Source organism: Ictidomys tridecemlineatus, chromosome 4, assembly GCF_052094955.1.
Source record: "Ictidomys tridecemlineatus isolate mIctTri1 chromosome 4, mIctTri1.hap1, whole genome shotgun sequence".
NCBI lineage: Eukaryota > Metazoa > Chordata > Mammalia > Rodentia > Sciuridae > Ictidomys > Ictidomys tridecemlineatus.
The window spans coordinates 92,493,178-92,499,533 of record NC_135480.1 but is presented as its reverse complement, the minus strand read 5'-3'; positions in this window follow the sequence as shown (position 1 = coordinate 92,499,533).

Below are 6,356 nucleotides of genomic sequence, written 5' to 3'. Positions count from 1 at the left end.
GATAGCTGGGTCAAATAGTGGGGAAACCACTAATTTTAAGCTGCAACTTTATATTGTAATATTTCTTAGAAACAAGGAAAGTAGGAGACTGGGGTTTCTTTATTCTATAGGAATAAGTAGCACATCCTGGAAGTGGACAGGGGGCAGGAAGGCAGGGGGGTAGCAGAGGTGATATACATAGAAGGAAACATGACATCCAGAAGTGAGGGGAGAAGAAGAGAAGAGTAAGGAGAAAAAAGAATGTTTTTGTGAGACATCTCATCACCCCAAACTGAGCTGAGTATTCATTATCTAAAAGGCTTGGAAGAAGAAGTATTTCAGATTTGAGGATATTTACATAGGCTTCACCTGTTGGGCATCCCTAATCAGAAAATAGATCTGAAATGTCCCAAATTCAAAACTTAGCATTATGTTGACATTCAGAAAGTTTCAGATTTTGGAGCCTTTTGGATTTGGGGTTTTTGGATTAGGGATGCTCAACCTATATACTTCAATACAATTCTGATGCTACCCATCCATTAGCATCAAACACCATAGGTTTAATGACTCAGTCTTCCACAAGACTGCCCTTATAGCTGCGAGTAAGGTCCCCAGACCACCTACAGTTCTAACCAACTGACTAAAAGTTAAGGGGTTCCAATGACCACCCTCAGGTTTAATGAGTCACTAGAACAACTCAAAACTCAAAAAAGCACTGTACAAATGCTCCTTAACTTACAATGGCACTGTGCCCTACAAAGCCCATTATAAGATGAAAATGCATTTAATACACCTCACATACTGAACCTCATAGCTTAGCAACACAGTGCACTGTAGAGTATCAGTTTCCTCTCATGATCCTGTGGCTGACTGGGGGCTGAGGCTCGCTGCTATTGCCCCATCAGGAGGGAGTATTATAGGGTATATTGCTGACTCAGATAATATCAAAATTTAAATATGCATGCATATTATGTTTTCATACCATCTTAAAGTTAAAAAAATGTGTAAGTTAAACCATCATAAGTTGAAAACCATCTGTACCTAACAATCACAGTTTTATTATAAAGGTAACATATAGGATGGAGCTTGGGTTGGAGCACAGAGCTCCACACACTCTCCTTGGGGAATGAGGACTTCCTACAATTCCAGTACATTAATATCTTTACCAGGAAGTTCCTCTGAGCTTTGACATCCAATTTGCAGGTTGGAGGGAGGCTCTCATTACATAGGCATGACTGATTAAATCATTGGCCATATGATTGAACTCAATCTCTAGCATCTCTCCTCTTTCTGGAGTGTAGGCTATTCAAAGTCCCAACCCTCTGTAATCATGCACTGGTGTTTATGCTGACTATCTCTCATTCTGAAGCTATCTAGGGGTTTACCACTTGTACTTATAACAAAGATATTTCTATCTTTGGAAATTCTAAGGGTTTTTGAAGCTCTGTGCTGAGAATCAGAAACAGAGATAAGATATATTCTTTATATGCCATACACCCCTGAGGGCCTGGGAACTGAGGACCACCTAAGCCAGTGAGATCCATGTAAGGGTATTGTAGGACAGGCCCCAAACAGCTATAGTTAGGCTTCCAGCAGGCTGTTTTTAGTATGTAGCCAAGGTCATGAACACAACACCCAGATTCAGTGTAGGTACTCAAAGTCATAAACATTTGCTTGTGAGCGTGCATCCACTTATGTAACTTGTTGGCAATGTGCCTTCTTTGGCCTGCATAAAAAGGACCCATACAAATGGCACAATGGAGCTAAATGGAACTGGTTGGAGCTAAATTAAGCTAAAGCTGGAGGCTATAGGCCAACTTTGAATAAACAATATCTACTATCCCAACTGCATCTTGCATCATCTTCTACCTGCTGGCATCCAAATCTGTTTCTGGGTCTAAGCCTTCCACAGGTACGAAGTTGCAATATTACTCCCAATTTGTAAGGTTTGGGACAAATACCTGAGCCTTTTAGTAAAGATATGCTTTAACCAAATCCCATTTCATGTAGATCATATCTTGTAGTAGAGGAATCCTTTAAATCGGCAGAGAGTAAGACTCCTTCCGTGGTTTCCAAGGATCTATCCCCACTCTAAGAGTTATTATTCACTACTAGTGTACAGCAAGAAGCACCAAGCTTCAGATGACAATGAACATGAAAACTATAACTCTTTCACAGCTCACCCATCCACTCTGCTTCAGCATCTCCAAACAGTAAGGAGAACTGTTGCCACTACTTGCATTCCTTGTACCAGTAGCACTGTAGTCATGAAACAGAAAAGGAAGGCACCTGCCACCTAAGTGAGAAAAAAATAAATCTTCCAAGGAAAATAGTTTGTCCTCTGCTCCATGATTTTATCATTCAGCACTGGGGCAATGGGCCAAGTGACTCCCTTATTTGGAACTCTTTAGGCTGACATGGAGACTTACAAAGGGAAGAATATTACAACAAGGTTCTATTCTTGTTGTCACAATGAAGGTTTTTCTGTTCCTTCAGCTAATAAAACTTACGGGAGACTTTGGATTTAGAGACCTGTGATAGGCCCCACACATACACCAAACCCATATAGACAATAGCAGTAACTTGAGTTTCAGCTGGTTTTAGAGGCCCTGCAGCCAACTAACTGAGTTGTAAACAATCAGCTAGGTAAACTATACCCAACTGGCTGACTAGGCGGTTGCCAATTAAGTTGTTGTCTAGGCATCATTTCTGTTTTCCTATAAATGCCATTGGACCACAGTGTTGATTGAAATTTTTGGAATCTGCTTTGGTTCTGGGAACTGCTTGATTCTCCAATGGTCTTTGTTTTGCTCAAATAAACTCCATGAAATGTATTAGTTTAAGGAATTTCCTTTTAACAGTTTTGGCCTGGTCATCAGGATCCAAATCAAAGTTCCAGTGACCTCCAGCAGCATCAGGTAAGGTTCCCATTGAGCCCGTCACGTTCATTGTTTTCTTGTAGCATCTGGGAATTGTAGGTTACTTCTCTCTGGTTCTAAAGCTCTTTGGATTTGTGTTTTGGGCAAACCTTTTGGGTTTATTGTTTTGTTTGTTTGTTGCAGTGCTGGGGATTAAACCCAGGGGCTCACACATACTGAAAAAAAAAAATACCACTGAGCTATACCACAGCCTATTGGAGCAAATTTTTTGATCCAGGATGGATTTGCAAGTGCTGACAGATACAGGAAAGTCTCACCTATATAAATAGTCAGACAAACTGAACTGGGTTCAGTAGGAACAGGCTACAAAGAAACCTCAGAGTAAATGGAGAAAGAAAGATGGATTCTTAAAGGAATAGATGAGTTTGGATATGGTGAAATCTTTTTGCCTGAGATAAAAATGAATATTCAGAGGATTTATGACAGCTGAATCATTTTGGAAGATTTTTCTTAAAGTAAATGGAGCAGAAGTCAGCCTCGCATTCTTCCTATTTTTCAAGTGCCTTCAATTTAAAATCACTATACAAATGTGGCATGTTTTGATATTTTCCGAACTCCTTCAATGAGTAGTTTGGTTTAACAAGCCAATCAAGCATAGCTGTCAGCTGGACACAGCAGCCTGTAATCCCATTATTTAGCAAGACCTTGTCTCAAAATAAAAGTTTAATAAAAGGTCTGGGAAGGTAGCTCAGTGGTAAAGTGCCCCTGGGTTCATTTTCCATTATTAAAGACTATTTTTTTTAAAAGAACTAGTAGGCAAAATATCAATCCTCCTAAGAACAAAGTGCCTGATTCAGTGATGTCCTAGAGCCCTCTCCTACTAACTCTCCAGTGGATTATCTCTCCAGCTTCACATCAATACATCACATTGGTGCCTTAAAATTGCCTGTGATGAGGATATTTTGGCATCTGAAATTGGCAAACCCTACAAATTAGGGATTGCATTCTTTTGTTTTTTGGGAGCAGTTTACTAGGATATCACTGCTAACATTACACAGTTACTCTGTTAAAAATTTGTCCTGCAGAAAAGAGAGAAGCTTATATTGTTCAGAATATTGAGAAAGGAATAAGGGAAACTCTAACAGACTTGATGTGGACTGTGATCTTGATTTTTATAGATCATTCATTGCTACTATTATTGTGGGTTGTTAAGCCCCCTTTAAGAAAGCAAAAGGGAAATCTTTAATGAAAGTTGTGGGGATAAGGAGGATAGATTTCTATATAAAAAAAATAGTGAAAGGTGCTTCTCCCATTCCCCAACCTTCAACCTGCTAAACCTCAACAGGAAGTTGATGCCTGACTAGAGGTTCCTCTGACTTCCTTGGAACACCACACAACTTGTGTCACTGTGTGACATTGTGATTTATATCTACTAAATGAGATATATTCCATAGTTATAAAAATGCTCATATTCAGGGGCAGTCTTGTCCATTGTTGGAGTTTGTTCCAGTGCCATGGTGGGAGCAGAAAGAAATGGCATCTAATTATCCTCTCCCTCTACATTACAAATATTTCTCTTCTGTCATACCAATTCATTTTGTTTCCTATTTTGTCTTTACATGTCTGATACAGAGAAATCCTTGCCTTTAAAATTAGAACGCAGGAATATTGATGTTATTAGTATACCATAAGTAGTATCATATTTATGAAAAGAAAAATAAGAGGAAGAGAATGAATGGATAGAGGAACGGAAGGAAGGATTTTTGTGAAACTACACAGAAGTTCCTGATCTCTGTTTCCTGGTGAACACATAAATGAATAAACAGAATAGCTGAAGGTTTTGTGTCTTAAATGATCTGTCTACTTTAAAGAAAGATACTATTTCTTTTGAAGAATTTTTACATGTATTAGAGCAGTAAAAAAAAAAGATCTGAACCTTTTACATAGAAATTACTGATTCTGCAATGTTAGAACACATAGTATTCAACAGTAACTATTGTTTCTGATGTGTATGTGAAATAATGCAATAAACACTTCATTAAAATATGTAAGGCTTATTTTAAAGTACTACATAAACAAGGTGATAAACCTTAAACATATATAATATTTCATTCTCTAAACTGAAAAACTTGTTCTGAATGTTTTACTTTTGTACTAAATTTAATTTTGTAATTTTAAAGAACAATTTTTTTTTAAATTTCGTAGTTTTTAAAGTTTAATCTTCAAATTGTAAAACATATCTAAATTTGTCATGCTAACTACTTTCAAGTGTACTGATCAGAGATATTAAGTACATTCATGTTATTGTATAGTTTTAACAGTTTTTAAATTTTAAACCCAGTTTCTATTAGATTAAAAATTATAGGGGCTCAGGATGTGGCTCAGTGGTAGTGCGCTGACCTGGCCTGCAAGAGGCACTGGGTTAGATCCTCAGCACCACATAAAAATAAAATAAAGATATTGTGTCCACCAAAAAAAAAAAAAAAGCTAAAAAATAAATATTTAAAAAAAATTATAAGTACATGTAATGTTTCCATAACCATATTTTTACATTATTCATGGTTACTCTGTATGACTGTAGCAAAGTAACTACATAAAAGGGAACTAAAGCTCATTCGGCTTATTATGATTATGATAATGTTTTTAAAGAATTCTGGAAGCTCAGTGAGCTACTGAGTTAGCTTTCAGGTGATTTCTTCTGTACAAATGTTTTTATAGGAAAATTTTTCTCCCTAAATGGTCATCTTCTTTACACGTTGTATTAACATGCATAAGCATAGGTGGGAAATAGCAGAACTGGGTAGTCCTGAACAAGATTATTTTACATTACAATAATTCATCACTAATAACACTGCCAAAGTATCAACTCGTAGGTATTTAAGCAAATCAAACTTGCATAACATATGCAGTATTTGTAAAATTTAAAGTTATTTGAAAACTCATCTTTTTAAAAAAGTCATATTTTCAATTTAAAACTATTTTAGGCTTTGCCAGTTACAGATCTTAAATCTAGAAATAGTAATGGACTGCTGTCATGCGTTACTTTTTTTTTTTTTTTTTTTTTTGGTGATACTGAGGATTGAACTCAGGGCTGTGTGCATACAAGGCAAGCTCTCTACTAACTGAGGTATACCCTCAGCTAGTGTGGGACTTACTCTTAACCCCACATAAAAACCTGTCAAATCGCTAGGATTAATTTTCTTACTTACAAAGAAATTAATTAAATAGATGTTCCACTGTATTTCTTCAACATCTTTAAGATTCTTCGTTGGAGTGACCAGGCTTTGTAGTATGTGGACACCAACTTCATAGACACTTACTTTTGATTTCCCTTCTCAAATCCCTTGCCTCAAAACCCCTAACAATCTAGGCGAGAGCTCCTAACTGGCTTGGGACTGGGAAAGGCAGCGGGTGGAGGAATGACCAGGGCTGGGGGTTGGGCCTAGGAGGCGGGACTAAGGAGGTAGGCGGGGCCAGACAGAACGGAACTGGAGTTGC